General features: G+C 49.7%; 6 non-coding genes across 6 annotated transcripts; 1 reads left to right on the plus strand and 5 right to left on the minus strand.

The window, feature by feature from the left end:
- Positions 1-206: 206 nt before the first annotated feature.
- Positions 207-279, minus strand: trnat-ugu (transfer RNA threonine (anticodon UGU)). Its single transcript has one exon. It is a non-coding gene; the product is annotated as a tRNA-Thr (tRNA).
- A 3,725-nt stretch (positions 280-4,004) lies between these two features.
- Positions 4,005-4,077, minus strand: trnat-agu (transfer RNA threonine (anticodon AGU)). Its single transcript has one exon. It is a non-coding gene; the product is annotated as a tRNA-Thr (tRNA).
- Positions 4,078-9,057: 4,980 nt separating this feature from the next.
- On the plus strand, positions 9,058-9,130 carry trnat-agu (transfer RNA threonine (anticodon AGU)). The gene has a single exon. It is a non-coding gene; the product is annotated as a tRNA-Thr (tRNA).
- A 4,131-nt stretch (positions 9,131-13,261) lies between these two features.
- Positions 13,262-13,334, minus strand: trnai-aau (transfer RNA isoleucine (anticodon AAU)). The gene has a single exon. It is a non-coding gene; the product is annotated as a tRNA-Ile (tRNA).
- Positions 13,335-14,177: 843 nt separating this feature from the next.
- Positions 14,178-14,249, minus strand: trnai-aau (transfer RNA isoleucine (anticodon AAU)). Its single transcript has one exon. It is a non-coding gene; the product is annotated as a tRNA-Ile (tRNA).
- A 906-nt stretch (positions 14,250-15,155) lies between these two features.
- On the minus strand, positions 15,156-15,228 carry trnat-ugu (transfer RNA threonine (anticodon UGU)). The gene has a single exon. It is a non-coding gene; the product is annotated as a tRNA-Thr (tRNA).
- Positions 15,229-16,171: the final 943 nt, after the last annotated feature.

The raw sequence follows: 16,171 nt of genomic DNA on the forward strand, positions 1-16,171 counted from the left end.
AGAGAGGGTGAGCGGGGGAGAGTGGAGTGTGTGAATGATGGGGAAAGTTATATAGCAGGAAAAAGATGTAGAATGGGAAGGGAGAGAGAGATTACTGGAGACAAGAGGAGACGATTGCTGCAGGGTCGGTCTCGGAGCTGTTTAATATTTATGCTTAAAACACTAATTAATTGACATTGAATTTAAATATTGAACTGATTTTGAGTCGGCCCCAGTGAGATTTGAATTCAGAACCCCTGGTTTACAAGACCAGTGCTCTAACCCCTGAGCTATGGAGCCAACTGCTTTGGGAAAAACAGGGGAAGGAGCAGAAAAGAGAGGGGAAGGGAAAAGAGAGAGTGGAAGGAGTGAGATAGAGGGGGAAGGGGAGAGAGTGGAAGGAGTGAGAGAGAGGTGGAGGGGAGAAAGAGGGGAGTCAGGTGAAAGAGAAAGGAAGGGGAGAGAGAGGGAGAAGGGGAGAATCTGAAAAGAAAGGGAAAAGAAAGGGAAAAGAGAGAGGAGAGTGAAAGGGCAGAGGGGAAGGGGAGAGAGTGGGGAGAGACTGGGTCGGGGAAAGAGCGGGCAGGGAAAGAGAGAGAGGGAGCGGAGAGAGAGAGAGGGAAGATAGAGGAGAAAGGAGAGAGAGGAAGGAGTGGGGAGAGAATGAAAGGAGAGAGGGGGAAGAGAGAGAGGGAAAAGGAGAGAGGGTGAGGTGAGGGAGGGGGAAGGGGGGAGAAGGGAATGAATGAGAGACGGGGAAAGCGAGATAGCGGGAAAGGCAGAGGGGGTAAAATGATGTAGAACGGGACATGATGGAGAAGGGAGAGAGAGATTTGGAAGGGGATTGAGAGAGTGTCAGAGAAACGAGAAGAGGAGAGGGGGAAGGGTGTGAGGGGAGTCTGTTATTTAGAATTCAGGAGAGGAGGACTAAGGGTTTAATTTGGAGGGGGTAAGTAAAGTATCAGAGTAAGCTTGCAGGGAACATAAAAACTGACTGCAAAAGCTTCTATAGATATGTGAAGAGAAAACGATTAGTGAAGACAGATGTAGGTCCCTTGCAGTCAGAATCAGGTGAATTTATAATGGGGAACAAAGAAATGGCAGATCAATTGAACAAATACTTTGGTTCTGTCTTACATAGAAACATAGAAACATAGAAAATAGGTGCAGGAGTAGGCCATTTGGCCCTTCGAGCCTGCACCACCATTCAATAAGATCATGACTGATCATTCCCACAGTACCCCATTCCTGCTTTCTCTCCATACCCCTTGATCCCTTTTGCCATAAGGGCCATATCTAACTCTCTTTTGAATATATCCAATGAACTGGTATCAACAACTCTCTGCGGCAGGGAATTCCACAGGTTAACAACTCTCTGAGTGAAGAAGTTTCTCCTCATCTCAGTCCTAAATGGCTTACGCCTTATTCTTAGACTATGTCCCCTGGTTCTGGACTTCCCGAACATCGGGAGCATTCTTCCTGCATCGAACCTGTCCAGTCCCGTTAGAATTTTATATGTTTCTATGAGATCCCCTCTCATCCTTCTAAATTCCAGCGAATATAAGCCCAGTCGATCCAGTCTCTCCTCATATGTCAGTCCAGCCATCCCGGGAATCAGTCCGTTGAACCTTCGCTGCACTCCCTCAATAGCAAGAATGTCCTTCCTCAGATTAGGAGACCAAAACTGAACACAATATTCCAGGTGAGGCTTCACCAAGGCCCTGTACGACTGCAGTAAGACCTCCCTGCTCCTATACTCAAATCCCCTCGCTATGAAGGCCAACATACCATTTGCCTTCTTCACCACCTGCTGTACCTGCATGCCAACTTTCAATGACTGATGTACCATGACACCCAGGTCTCGTTGCACCTCCCCTTTTCCTAATCTGCCGCCATTCAGATAATATTCGCCTTCATGTTTTTGCCATCAAAGTGGATAACCTCACATTTATCCACATTATACTGCATCTGCCATGCATTTGCCCACTCACCTAACCTGTCCAAGTCACCCTGCACACTTTTAGTGTCCTCCTCACAGCTCACACCACCACCCAGTTTAGTGTCATCTGCAAACTTGGAGATATTACACTCAATTCCTTCATCCAAATCATCAATGTATATTGTAAATAGCTGGGGTCCCAGCACTGAGCCCTGCGGCACCCCACTAATCACTGCCTGCCATTCTGAAAACGACCCATTTATCCCGATTCTTTGCTTCCTGTCTGCCAACCAGTTCTCTATCCACGTCAATACATTACCCCCAATACCATCTGCTTTAATTTTGCACACTAATCTCTTGTGTGGGACCTTGTCAAAAGCCTTTTGAAAGTCCAAATACACTACATCCCTGTCCACTCTACTAGTTACATCCTCAAAAAATTCTTGAAGATTTGTCTAGCATGATTTCCCTTTCATAAATCCATGCTGACTTGGACCGATCCTGTCACTGCTTTCCAAATGTGCTGCTATTTCATGTTTAATAATTGATTCCATCATCTTCCCCACTACTGATGTCAGGCTAACCGGTCTATAATTACCTGTTTTCACTCTCCCTACTTTTTTAAACAGCAGCGTAACATTAGTTACCCTCCAGTTCATAGGAACCGATCCAGAGTCAATAGACTGTTGTAAAATGATCACCAATGCATCCATTATTTCAAGGGCCACTTCCTTAAGTACTCTGGGATGCAGGCTATCAGGCCCCGGGGATTTATCAGCCTTCAAGCCCATCAATTTGCCGAACACAAGTTCCCACCTAATAAGGATATCCTTCAGTTCCCCCTTCTCACTAGACCCTCGGTCCCCTAGTACTTCCGGAAACTTATTTGTGTCTTCCTTCGTGAAGAAAGAACCAAAGTATTTGCTTAACTGGTCCGCCATTTCTTTGTTGCCCATTATAAATTCACCTGAATCTGACTGCAAGGGATCTATGTTTGTCGTCACTAATCTTTTGCAGTCAGTTCTTTTGTTGCCTGCAAGCTTCCTCTCATACTCTATTTTCCCCCTCCTGGTTCAACCCTTTGTCCTCCTCTGCTGTATTACAAAATTCTCCCAGTCCTCAGGTTTGCTGCTTTTTCTGGCCAATTTATATGCCTCTTCCTTGGATTTAACACTATCCTTCCCTTGTTTGCCACGGTTGAGCCACCTTCCCCATTTTATTTTTACTCCAGACAGGGATGTACAATTGTTGGAGTTCATCCATGTGATCTTTCAATGTTTGCCATTGTCAATCCAACATCAACCCTTTTAGGATCACTGGCCAGTCTATTCACATCTCACACCATCAAAGTTATCTTTCTTGAAATTCAAGACCCTCATTTCTGAATTAACTCTGTCATTTTCCATCTTAATAAAGTATTTGACCCATATTTACAATTAAAGCCCTTGCGTACTTAAATACTGAGCTAATTTTGAGCTGGTCCCAGTGAGATTCGAACCCACGACCGCAGGTTTACTAAACTAGTGCTCTACCCCCTGAGCTATGGAGCCACCTGCTTTGTGAAAAGACAAGGGGAAGGAGCAGGAAAGGGAGGGGAAGGGAAAAGAGAGAATGGAAGGAGTGAGGGAGAGGGGGAAGGGGAGAGTAAGAGATGGAAGGGGAGAGGGGGGAAGGGGGGAGAGATGGGAAGGCAAGAAAGGGAGGAGGCAAGGGAGAGAGAAAGGAAGGGGAGAGAGAGGGAGAACGGGAGATTCTGAAAAGAAAGGGAAAAGAGAGCGAGAGAGGAAGGAGGGGAGGGAGGGAGGTGGAGAGTGAAAAGGCGAGGGGAAGGAGAGAGAGGGTGGGCGAAAGAGACAGAGGGAGAGAGTGGATAGCTGAGAGAGAGGGTGAGGCGATGGAGGGGGGAGAGGGGAATGAGTGAGAGCTGGGAAAGCGAGATCGTGGGAAAAAGATGCAGAACATGTCGTGATGGGGAAGAGAGAGACAGGAGTCTGTTGTTCCAGGGCTGGTCTCAGAGCTGTTTAATATTTATAATTAAACCCCTTGTTAATTGACAGTAAATTTAAATACTGAACTAATTTTGAGTAGGCCCCAGTGAGATTTGAACCCACGACCCCTGGTTTACTAGACCAGTGCTCTAACCCCTGAGCTATGGAGCCACCTGCCCTGGGCTGTGGGTCATTCCCCAGTTAGTGCTGTGTGTTTGAAGAATGAGGAGGGGTCAGTGAAACACTCAGATTGTGTCTCATCCCCCAGACTTCTGCCTCCGTCTCTTCAATATTCACCTCTCAACATCGATATATCGGGTCTTTCACGTAGTAAAACATCCCAAGGCAACTCAGTCACACTCTGTCCCAATCTCTCTGTCTCTCTGCCTCTTTCTCTCTCTCCCTCTGTCTCTCTCTCTCTCTGTCTCTCTATCACTTTCTCTCTGTTGCTCACTGTGTCTCGAGCCGGAAGGGGTTAGAGAGGGGGAAGGGGAAAGTCAGAAGGGAAAGGAGAGAGAGAGAGGGAGGAGAGAGATTGAGGAGTGAGTGGAGAGAGAGGAGCGGAGAGTGGGAAGGGGAGAAAGCGGGGGAAAGGGACAGGGAGAGGGAAGGAGTGAGTGAGAGGGGGAAGGGGAGAGAGAGAGAGAGAGAGATGGAGAGAGAGAGGAGCGTGTCAGTAGTTGTTATTACATCGGTAGTCCACTGGGTGGGGCTCTATTAGAGGAAGAGAGAGGGAAGGAGAGAGTGAGGGGAAGGAGTGAGAGAGAGGGAAGGGTGAGTAAGGAGAAGGAGTGAGAGAGAGGGAAGGGGAGAGTGAGGGGAAGGAGTGAGAGAGAGGGAAGCAAAGAGTGAGGGGAAGGAGTAAGAGAGAGAGTGAGGGGAAGGAGTGAGAGAGAGACGGGGAAGAGGAGAGTGAGGTGAAGGAGTGAGAGAGATGGAAGGGGAGAGTGAGGGGAAGGAGTGAGAGGCAGGGAAGGGGAGAGTGAGGGGAAGGAGTGAGAGAGACGGGGAGAGTGAGGGGAAGGAGTGAGAGAGAGATGGGGAAGAGGAGAGTGAGGTGAAGGAGTGAGAGAGAGGGAAGGGGAGAGTGAGGGGAAGGAGTGAGAGAGACGGGGAGAGTGAGGGGAAGGAGTGAGAGAGAGACGGGGAAGAGGAGAGACAGAGGGAACACCAACAATAATGTATATTTATATAGCGCCTTTAACGTAGTGAAACGTCCCAAGGTGCTCCACAGGAGGATTATGGGATAAAAATTTGACACCGAGCCACAAAAGTAGAAATTAGCGCAGGTGAATAGGTCGGTTTTAAGGAGAGTCTTGAAGGAGGAAAGAGAGGTAGAGAGGCGGAGAGGTTTAGGGAGGGAGTTCCAGAGCTTGGGGCCCAGGCAACAGAAGGCAAGGCCACCGATGGTGGAGTGATTATAATCAGGGATAGTCAGGAGGGCAGAATTAGAGGAGTGCAGACATAAGAACATAAGAATTAGGAACAGGAGTAGGCCATCTAGCCCCTTGAACCTGCTCCGCCATTCAATGATTGTGGGGTTACAGAGATAGGGAGGGATGTAGGAGCTGGAGGAGGTTACAGAGATAGGGAGGGTTGTGGGAAGTTACAGAGAAAGGGAGGGTTGTGGGGCTGGAGGAGATTACAGAGATAGGGAGTAGTGAGGGGCCATGGAGTGATTTGTAATCGAGGCGTTGCTTAATCGGGAGCCAATGTAGGGCAGCGAGCACAGGGGGAGATGGGTGAGCGGGACTCGGTGCGAGTTAGGACACGGGGGCAGTGAGCACAGGGGGTGATGGGTGAGCGGGACTCGGTGAGAGTTAGGACACGGGGCAGTGAGCACAGGGGGAGATGGGTGAGCGGGACTCGGTGCGAGTTAGGACACGGGGGCAGCGAGTACAGGGGGTGATGGGAGAGTGGGACTCGGTGCGAGTTAGGACATGGGGTAAGAGAGTACAGGAGGTGATGGGTGAGTGGGACTCGGTGCGAGTTAGGACACGGGGTAGTGAGCACAGGGGGTGATGGGTGAGCGGGACTGGGTGCGAGTTAGGACACGGGGGCAGCGAGCACAGCGGGTGATGGGTGAGCGGGACTGGGTGCGAGTTAGGACACGGGGGCAGCGAGCACAGGGGGTGATGGGTGAGCGGGACTGGGTGCGAGTTAGGACACGTGGCAGTGAGCACAGGGGGTGATGGGTGAGCGGGACTCGGTGCGAGTTAGGACAGGGGGCAGCGAGCACAGAGGGTGATGGGTGAGTGGGACTCAGTGCGAGTTAGGACACGGGGCAGTGAGCACAGGGGGTGATGGGTGAGCGGGACTGGGTGCGAGTTAGGACACGGGGCAGTGAGCACAGGGGGTGATGGGTGAGTGGGACTGGGTGCGAGTTAGGACACGGAGCAGTGAGCACAGGGGGTGATGGGTGAGCGGGACTGGGTGCGAGTTAGGACACGGGGCAGCCGAGTTTTGGATCACTTCTAGTTTATATTGGGTAGAATGTAGAAAGAAGTGTGAGAGAGGGGGAAGGGGAGAGGATGGGGAGAGTGAGGGGAAGGGAAAGAGAGGGAGGAGAAGGGGAGAGAGTGGGGAAGGGGAGAGAGAGGGAGGAAGAGAGAGGGAAAGGGGAAATAGAGGGAGGGAAAGGGGAGATACAGGGAGGGGATGGGGAGAGAGAGAGAGTGGAAGGGGGAGAGAGTGGGGAAGGTGTGAGTGAGGGAAGGGGAGAGAGGGGGAAGGAGAGAGGTTGAGGTGAGGGAAGGGGAAGGAGGGAGAGGGGAATGAGTGAGAGACGGGGAAAACGAGATAGCGGGAAAGGGAGAGAGGGGTAAAAAGATGTAGAACGGGTCGTGATGGGGAAGGGAGAGAGGAATTTGGAAGGGGAGAGAGTGTGTAAGAGAGACGAGAAGAGGAGAGAGGAAAGGGAGATAGAAAAGTGAAGGAGTGAGAGAGAGGGGGGAAGGAGCGAGAGAGAGGGTAACGAGTGTGTAAGAGCGGGAAGGGGAGAGAGAGAGGGAGGAGAAAGGGGAGAAGGCAGAGGGTGAGAGAGGGGAATGAGTGAGAGATGGGGAAAACAAGATAAATGTTGAACAGGTTGTGTCGATGGGGAGGGCAGAGAAAGATTTGGAGCCTCTGCCTCCTCGGTCTGAGGCTCTGGTTCATCGTGTTCCGCCGTGGATCTGTCCTCCTCTGCAAGATGATGGTTTGCAGGATTAGCAGGGTTTGCAGCTCGCCTGCACATACGTTGGAGGTGTCCCATTGTTACACAGCCCTTGCAAACGTATCCTTTGAAGCGGCATGAATGGAATCGATGATCACCAAGACCACCACAACCTCTGTCGTCGAGCTACAGTACGCGGACGACACCTGAGTCTGCGCACATTCAGAGGCTGCACTCCAGGATATAGTCAACGTATTTACTGAGGCGTACGAGAGCTCGGGCCTTACACTAAACATCCGTGAGACAAAGGTCCTCCACCAAACTGTCCTCGCCGCACAGCACTGCCCCCCAGTCAGCAAGGTCCACGCGTGGCCCTGGACAACGTGGACCTTTCCCCAAACCTCGGGAGCCTCCTATCAACAAGGGCAGACATTGACCACCAGATCCAACACCGCCTCCAGTGCGTCAGTGCAGCCTTCGGCCGCCTGAGGAAAAGAGTGTTTGAAGACCAGGTCCTCAAACCTACCACCCAGCTCATGGTCTACAGGGCTGTAGTAATAGCCGCCCTCCTGTATGGCTCAGAGACATGGACCATGTACAGCGGACAGCTCAAGTCGCTGGAGAAATACCACCAACGATGTCTCCGCAAGATCCTACAAATGCTGGTAAATATTTTCTGCACCCTCTCTAACAGGCTCGAGGGGCCGAATGGCAGAGACAGAGAGAGACAGAAAGAGAGAGAGAGAGACGTAAAGGGCAGAGAGAGAGACAGAGCAACTGGCAATGAGAGGGGGGGAAATAGAAAGTGAGAATGAAGGGAAAGGCAGAAGCGGAGAGATAGAGAGAAGAATAAAAGAGTGAGAAAGATTGGTGAAGGGGGCAAATAGGAGTCTGTTGTTTCTGGGTTGGTTACAGAGCTGTTTAATATTTATTATTAAGACTCTTGTTAATTGACAGTGAGTTTAAATACTGAGCTAATTTTGAGTAGGCCCCACTGAGATTTAAACTCACAACCCCTGGTTTACCAAACCAGGGCTTTATCCCCTGAGCTTTGGAGCTACCTGTTTTGGCATGTGGGTCATTCCCCAGTTATTGCTGTGTATCAATCTCTGTTTTGTTCTGTCTGTCTGTCTGTCCGTCTGTCGCTCTATCTATCTGTCTGTCTGTCTGTCTGTCTATCTATCTATCTGTCTGTCTGTCTGTCTATCTATCTATCTATCTGTCTGTCTGTCTGTCTATCTATCTATATGTCTGTCTGTCTGTCTGTCTATCTGTCTGTCTGTCTATCGATCTATCTGTCTGTCTATCGATCTATCTATCTATCTATCTGTCTGTCTGTCTATCTATCTATCTATCTGTCTGTCTGTCTATCTATCTGTCTGTCTGTCTGTCTGTCTGTCTATCTATCTATCTATCTATCTATCTGTCTGTCTGTCTGTCTGTCTATCGATCTATCTATCGATCTATCTATCTATCTGTCTGTCTGTCTGTCTATCTATCTGTCTGTCTGTCTGTCGCTCTATCTATCTATCTATCTGTCTGTCTGTCTGTCTGTCTATCGATCTATCTATCTATCTCTCAGGGGTCAAACACATCGCTGAGGGATGCATTATGGGTAAAAACCCCAACTGGTTCATTTTCCCCTTCATCACATCCTGGGAATAAAGCAGGAAGTGTGAAATATCGGGTTATATACGGGTGGCTCTGAGACTGGGTGATTCATCCCTGAACAATCATAACAACACAAGAAATAGGAGCAGGAGTGAGAGAGAGAGCCAGAGACAGAGAGACAGAGAGATTGGGACAGAGTGTGACTGAGTTGCCTTGGGATGTTTTACTACGTGAAAGACCCGATATATCGATGTTGAGAGGCGAATATTGAAGAGACGGAGGCAGGAGTCTGGGGGATGAGACACAATCTGAGCGTTTCACTGACCCCTCCTCATTCTTCAAACACACAGCACTAACTGGGGAATGACCCACAGCCCAAGGCAGGTGGCTCCATAGCTCAGGGGTTAGAGCACTGGTCTAGTAAACCAGGGGTCGTGGGTTCAAATCTCACTGGGGCTTACTCAAAATTGGATCATAATTTAAATTCATCATCAATTAACAGGAGCTTTAACTATAAATATTAAACAGCTCCCAGACTGACCCTGGAACATTTTTGTCCACGTTAAAAGATGACCACATTTAAAAAGAACTTGAAGTGCTGGAACACACAGACCTCGAGCTGGAAAGTGGGATGAGGCTGGGTTGCTCTTGGCTGGTGTGGATACGATGGGCCGAATGGGATTATGCCACTCCCTTACTCTTTTTCCTTCTCACTCAATCTCTCAACCTGACTTTCTCTTTCTCTCTCACTCTTTGTCTCTAACATCATCAGCATCGGTGTGATATATTCACAGGGCACAGCACACACAGCTTCCTAACATGGCGCGCAGCTCTCTCGGAAGTCTCCGGAAACCCGCCGAATTCTGTTTATTATTAACTCTGCACTTGCAGTACACAATACGTCCACATCCTCAATGTGGAGCTACAAACATTACAAGCTGACAGACATTGCAAGAGGCAGTCCCTCGGAATCGAGGAAGACTTGCTTCCACTCTTAAAATGAGTTCCCCTTTATCCACCCTGTTGGTTACATCCACAAAAAATTCCAGCAAATTAGTCAAACATGACTTCCCCTTCATAAATCCATGCTGACTCTGCCTGACCCAATTATGCTTTTCCCAATGGCCTGCTCCTGAAGGAGTGAGAGGAGAGTGGGGGGAGGGGAGAGAGGGGGAAGGGGAGAGAGGGGGAAGGGGGGAGAGGGGGAAGGGGAGAGAGAGAGGGAGAAGGGGAGAGAGGGGGAAGGGGAGAGAGGGGGAAGGGGAGAGAGGGAGAAGGGGAGAGAGGGGGAAGGGGAGAGAGGGGGAAGGGGAGAGAGGGAGAAGGGGGGAGAGGTGCAGATCCATTTGCAGACCCCCGAGGCACAGGCCGCTCATCGCGACCACCAGGAGGCGAAGATCAACCGAGCAGCGGTTACAGACGGGGGTACCCAGCACCCGAAGCCGACGACCTCTTGGCGGCGACGGAAGAGGCTCCAGGTCGACCAAGCGGAGTGGGGCTCCGGCCGAAACCATCCGAATGTGTCTTCCCGACGCCAGAGGCGGGAATCCCTGGGGAGGAAGATGGCGGCAGTCGAGAGAAGCGTCCAGACCACGGGTCGAGAGAAACGTCCAGACCACGGGATGTGGCCGCAACGGAACAGAGGCATGTGTTGGCCAGCGAGGAAGGCCACTGGGTTTGGGGCAAAGGTAAAGGGGGGGGCCGCTGAGAAGGCCAGGAACCCACTATGTTCCAATAAGTTGTTTGCACTGTGGAACCCATGTGAGCGTTCTTTCGCGGCCAATGGTGTACTATCATATGGGGTCGGGGGTACGTTAATACAAGCCAAAGTAGCGGGCAAACAACAACCGGTCGTATATGTATCTGACAAAGTACTTGTAGCAAGTGATGTGTTATCACATTACCGCCTGCTCACGGCGAACCGCCAGACGGGAGTGTTGCAGCTTATCCGTCGCAAAGACGTAATGCTCATCCCATCAGATTGCCCCCCACCCTGTGGGACAAACCCTGCAACGTGTTACAAAGAAAGGCAGGGAGGCTACACACAGTCGGTGGTGCGGGAACCTCCGTACTACGTCCCAGGATCCACAGGGGGACCACACGGCCTCCCGCTACCACTGAAAGTCTCAGGGCCGTATCGGCCCATCCTGGGCTCTCCAGGCCTTAGGGTCAGCGACAATAGTCCGCAGCGGGCAGCCCAGATCACCAAGCCGAGCACCACACGTGTCGCGGTAGACTCCCTACAGACCCCGGCTGTCCCGGGTTGCTACGCAGTCACCGGACAGAGTCGCTCAGGACCGAGCCTTCCGTCTGCTATCAGCAGAGAATGCACCACGATCGTACGGCCCCCCCTCCACGCCACATCAGAATAAGTGACGTGGACAATATTCAGGGCCCCCAGATGGGGCCGAGAGCACTGTGTGAGACAAAGAGGGGAATGGAGTGTGTGTGTGTGTGTGATGAAAATGGAGTGTTTGGTTGTGAAACCATGTACTGAGCAAACGCAGAAAGCGTTTGGACCAGACCAGACTGCAAACTATCGATAAGCAGGCCACCATTGTGAAAGGACCTGGCCACGTCTGTCCCATCACACCAGGCACTCGGCCGGGCAGCAACGTTCCGACCAACTCACCCAGGCCAGGAATTCAAATCAGGTGATCGACCCGGGGACACAGGGCGTCATATCGCCTCAACTTGTAAATAACTGGTACATAAGCCTTTGGAGGGGGCGGCGGGGGGGGGGAGTGATGTTATGTATGCACCTAAACCTCACCAATATGTCAGACTTGCCACTAGGGGGCACACCTGTGGGAGGCCTAAGGGTCACTTGTGCACCCTGGGACAAGCAGGTACATAAGGTGATCCACCATGCTGCTTCCCCACTCTGGGGTCTCAATAAAGAGACCAAGGTCACAATAGTTTCAGCTTACGATACGGTCCCGTGGATTTATTCTGAACATAACAGTGATGGGGAGGGCAGAGAAAAGTGCTGTACCTGCATGCCAACTTTCAATGACTGATGTACCATGACACCCAGGTCTCGTTGCACCTCCCCTTTTCCTAATCTGCCGCCATTCAGATAATATTCGCCTTCCTGTTTTTGCCACCAAAGTGGATAACCTCACATTTATCCACATTATACTGCATCTGCCATGCATTTGCCCACTCACCTAACCTGTCCAAGTCACCCTGCACACTTTTAGTGTCCTCCCCACAGCTCACACTGCCACCCAGTTGGAGATATTACACTCAATTCCCTCATCCAAATCATTAATGTATATTGTAAATAGCTGGGGTCCCAGCACTGAGCCCTGCGGCACCCCACTAGTCACTGCCTGCCACTCTGAAAACGACCTGTTTATCCCGATTCTTTGCTTCCTGTCTGCCAACCAGTTCTCTATCAATACATTACCCCCAATACCATGTGCTTTAATTTTGCACACTAATCTCTTGTGTGGAACCTTGTCAAAAGCCTTTTGAAAGTCCAAATACACCACATCCACTGGTTCTCCCTTGTCCACTCTACGAGTTACATCCTCAAAAAATTCGAGAAGATTTGTCTGGCATGATTTCCCTTTCATAAATCCATGCTGACTTGGATCGATCCTGTCACTGCTTTCCAAATGTGCTGCTTTTTCATGTTTAATAATTGATTCCATCATTTTCCCCACTACCGATGTCAGGCTAACCGGTCTATAATTACCCGCTTTCTCTCTCCCTCCTTTTTTAAACAGCGGCATAACATTAGTTACCCGTCCAGTCCATAGGAACTGATCCAGAGTCGATAGACTGTTGGAAAATGATCACCAATGCATCCACTATTTTGAGGGCCACTTCCTTAAGTACTCTGGGATGCAGACTATCAGGCCCCGGGGATTTATCAGCCTTCAATCCCATCAATTTCCCGAACACAAGTTCCCACCTAATACGGATATCCTTCAGTTCCCCCTTCTCACTGGAGCCCCCCCCGCAGTCCCCCAGTACTTCCGGAAACTTATTTGTGTCTTCCTTCGTGAAGACAGAACCAAAGTATTTGTTTAACTGGTCCGCCATTTCTTTGTTCCCCATTATAAATTCACCTGAATCTGACTGCAAGGGATCTATGTTTGTCGTCACTAATCTTTTTGGAAGCTTTTGCAGTCAGTTTTTATGTTGCCTGCAAGCTTCCTCTCATACTCTATTTTCCCCCTCCTGGTTAAACCCTTTGTCCTCCTCTATTACAAAATTCTCCCAGTCCTCAGGTTTGCTGCTTTTTCTGGCCAATTTATATGTCTCTTTCTTGGATTTAACACTATCCTTCATTTCCCTTGTGAGCCACATTCCCCATTATATTTTTACTCCAGACAGGGATGTGTAATTGTTGGAGTTCATCCATGTGATCTTTAAATGTTGGCCATTGTCAATCCAACATCAACCCTTTAAGGATCACTGGCCAGTCTATTCACATATCTCACACCATCAAAGTTATCTTTCCTGAACTTCAAATCCGCATCTCTGAATTAATTCTGTCACTCTCCATCTGAATAAAGTATTTGACCCATATTTACAATTAAAGCCCTTGCTAATTTAAATACTGAGTTAATTCTGAGTTGGCCCCAGTGAGATTTGAACCCACAACCCCTGGTTTATTAGACCAGTGCTCTAACCCCTGAGCTATGGAGCCACCTGCCCTGGGCTGTGGGTCATTCCCCAGTTAGTGCTGTGTGTTTGAAGAATGAGGAGGGGTCAGTGAAACGCTCAGATTGTGTCTCATCCCCCAGACTCCTGCCTCCGTCTCTTCAATATTCACCTCTCAACATCGATATATCGGGTCTTTCACGTAGTAAAACATCCCAAAACAACTCAGTCACACTCTGCCTCAATCTCTCTGTCTCTCTCTCTTTCTCTCTGTCTCTCAGTCTCTCGATCTCTCTCTCTCTCTCTCTCACTGTCTCTCTCTTTCTGTGCAGAGCGGAGGAAGGGGAGAGAGGGAGAAGGGGAGAATTGTTGAGATGGGGAGGGGGAGAGTCTGATGGGAAAGGGGGGAGCGAGAGTGAGGGAAGGAGAGCAAGTCAGGAGGGAGGGGAATGGAGACAGGTGAAGGGAGGGAGAAGGAGAGGGAAGATAGAGCGAGGAGGGGAGAAAATGAAAAGGGAGAGAGGAAGGAGTGAGCGAGAGGGGGAAGGGAGAGAGAGCAGAATGGGGAGCGAGGGGGGAAGGAGAGGGAGAGAGGGGGGAAGCTGAGAGAGAGGGGGAAGAGGAGAAAGATCAGCAAGGAGAGAGCAGAAGGGGCGAGATAGGTGAAAGGATAGAGAGTGAGGGGAGAGAGGGGAAGGAGTGAGAGATGGGGAAAGAGAGATAGCAGGAGAGAGGGTAAAAAGATGCAGAACAGATTGTGATGGGGAAGGAAGAGAGAGGTTTGGAAGGGTAGAGAGAAGCCTGTTTTTCAAGCGTCGGTATCAGAGCTGTTTAATATTTATACCGTTGTTAATTGACAGTGAACTTAAATACTGAACTAATTTTGAGTAGGCCCCAGTAAGATTTGAACTCACAACCCTGGTTTATTGGACCAGTGCTCTAACCCCTGAGCTATGGAGCCACCTGCTCTGAGAAAGACAGGGGAAGGAGCAGGAAAGAGAGGGGAAGGGAAAAGAGAGAGTGCAAGGAGGAAGAGAGAGGGGAATTGTCATTTATTCAACCAGCATTTTAACCCATGTCTCATCTGACCAAAGTTGTACACTATGAGAACATTGACCACAAGGGGGTGAACTTGTGGGAGACACTCCTAACCTGGATCTTCAGGTATAAAAGTGGAAGCTCCACCCACTTCCATCACTTGAGTGCTGTGGAATAAAGGACAGGTCACAGACTGACCTTCTCTCAAGCATGGGCCTCGTGTGCATTTATACTGTGCAGTAAGGACGTATCAGGGAAGGGGAGAGAGAGAGAGGAGAGAGAGAGGGAAAGGGGAGAGAGAGGGGAAGGAGTGAGAGAGAGGGAAGGGGAGACAGGTAGGAAGAGTGAGGGGAAGGGAGAGTCAGAGGGGGAGAGGAAAGAGGGGGTAAGTGGAGAGAGTGTCTGGAATGGTGGGGAGAGAGTGGAAGGAGTGAGAGAGGGAAGGGGAGAGAGGGGGAAGGAGTGGTTAGCGGACAGAGGGGTTAGGGAGAGAAGTAAGATAGACGAGGAAGGAGAGAGAGGAAGGAGTGGGGAGAGAATGAAAGTAGAGAGGAAAGGGGAGAGCAAGAGGAGTGAGAGGGTGAGGCAAGGGAAGGGGGGAAAGGGGAATGAGTGAGAGACGGGGAAAGCGAGATAGCGGGAAAGGAGAGAGGGGTAAAAAGATATAGAACAGGTCGTGATGAGGAAGGGAGAAAGAGATTTGGAAGGGGAAAGAGAATCGAGAAGAGGAGAGGGGGAAGGGAGCCTGTTGTTGCAGAGTTGGTCTTGGAGCTGTTTAATATTTATAATTAAAGCCCTTGTTAATTGAAATACTGAGCTAATTTTGAGTAGGCCCCAGTGAGATTTGAACCCACAACCCCTGGTTTACAAGACCAGTGCTCTTACCCCTGAGCTATGGAGCCACCTACTCTGTGAAAGACAGGGGAAGGAACAGGAAAGAGAGGGGAAGGGAAAAGAGAGAGTGCAAGGAGTGAGAGAGAGGGGGAAGGGGAGAGAGAGAGTGGGGAATGGGGGGAAGGGGAGAGAGAGTGGATGGAGTGAGAGATATCAATGGAAATTGACACGGGTGCATCCGTGAGTGTAATAGCGGAGTCGCTGTACATCGACAAATTGCGTGATTTCCAGCTTGAACGAGATGAGGAGTCCAAGTCATGTTTGACTATAAATACTCATCTATGCCGAAATCAATTTAATAGGCTACCGTTTGGAGTGTCTTCCGCCCCTGCCATATTCCAAGGGGTGATGAACCAGATTTTGCAAGGTATTGAAGGGTTAGTATGTTATTTAGATGACATACGAATTTCAGCATCAAATAGACAAATTCACAATAACATATTGAATGAAGTCCTCAAAAGGCTTGAGAAGCACAGAGTGCGCGTGTCTGCTCGTAAGTGTGAGTTATTTAAAAACTCAGTGGAGTACTTAGGGTACAGAGTAGACAAAGATGGTTTACATCCAACCATGGGAAAGCTGGATGCAATTAGGAATGCACCCACTCCCAGGGTGTGGCAAAGGCTACATATTGATTTTGCTGAGTTAGAAGGACAACAATTGTTCATTGTGATTGATAGCCATTCGAAGTGGGTCGAGGTGTTTCCAATGTGGAAAATAACAACAAGTAAAACAGTGGACATTTTACGAAAATTATTTTCTTCATTTGGCCTCCCTGAAGAAATTGTTTCAGATACTGGACCACAATTTCGTTCAGAAGAATTTGCACAATTCACGAGCAAAAATGGTGTGAAACATACCAAGGTTCCACCATACCATCCTGCTTCGAATGGTGCAGCAGAGCGCACTGTACAAATTGTAAAACGTGCCCTCACAAAACAAATGTTAGATCCA

This window comes from Pristiophorus japonicus, unplaced genomic scaffold, assembly GCF_044704955.1.
Source record: "Pristiophorus japonicus isolate sPriJap1 unplaced genomic scaffold, sPriJap1.hap1 HAP1_SCAFFOLD_288, whole genome shotgun sequence".
Classification (NCBI taxonomy): domain Eukaryota; kingdom Metazoa; phylum Chordata; class Chondrichthyes; family Pristiophoridae; genus Pristiophorus; species Pristiophorus japonicus.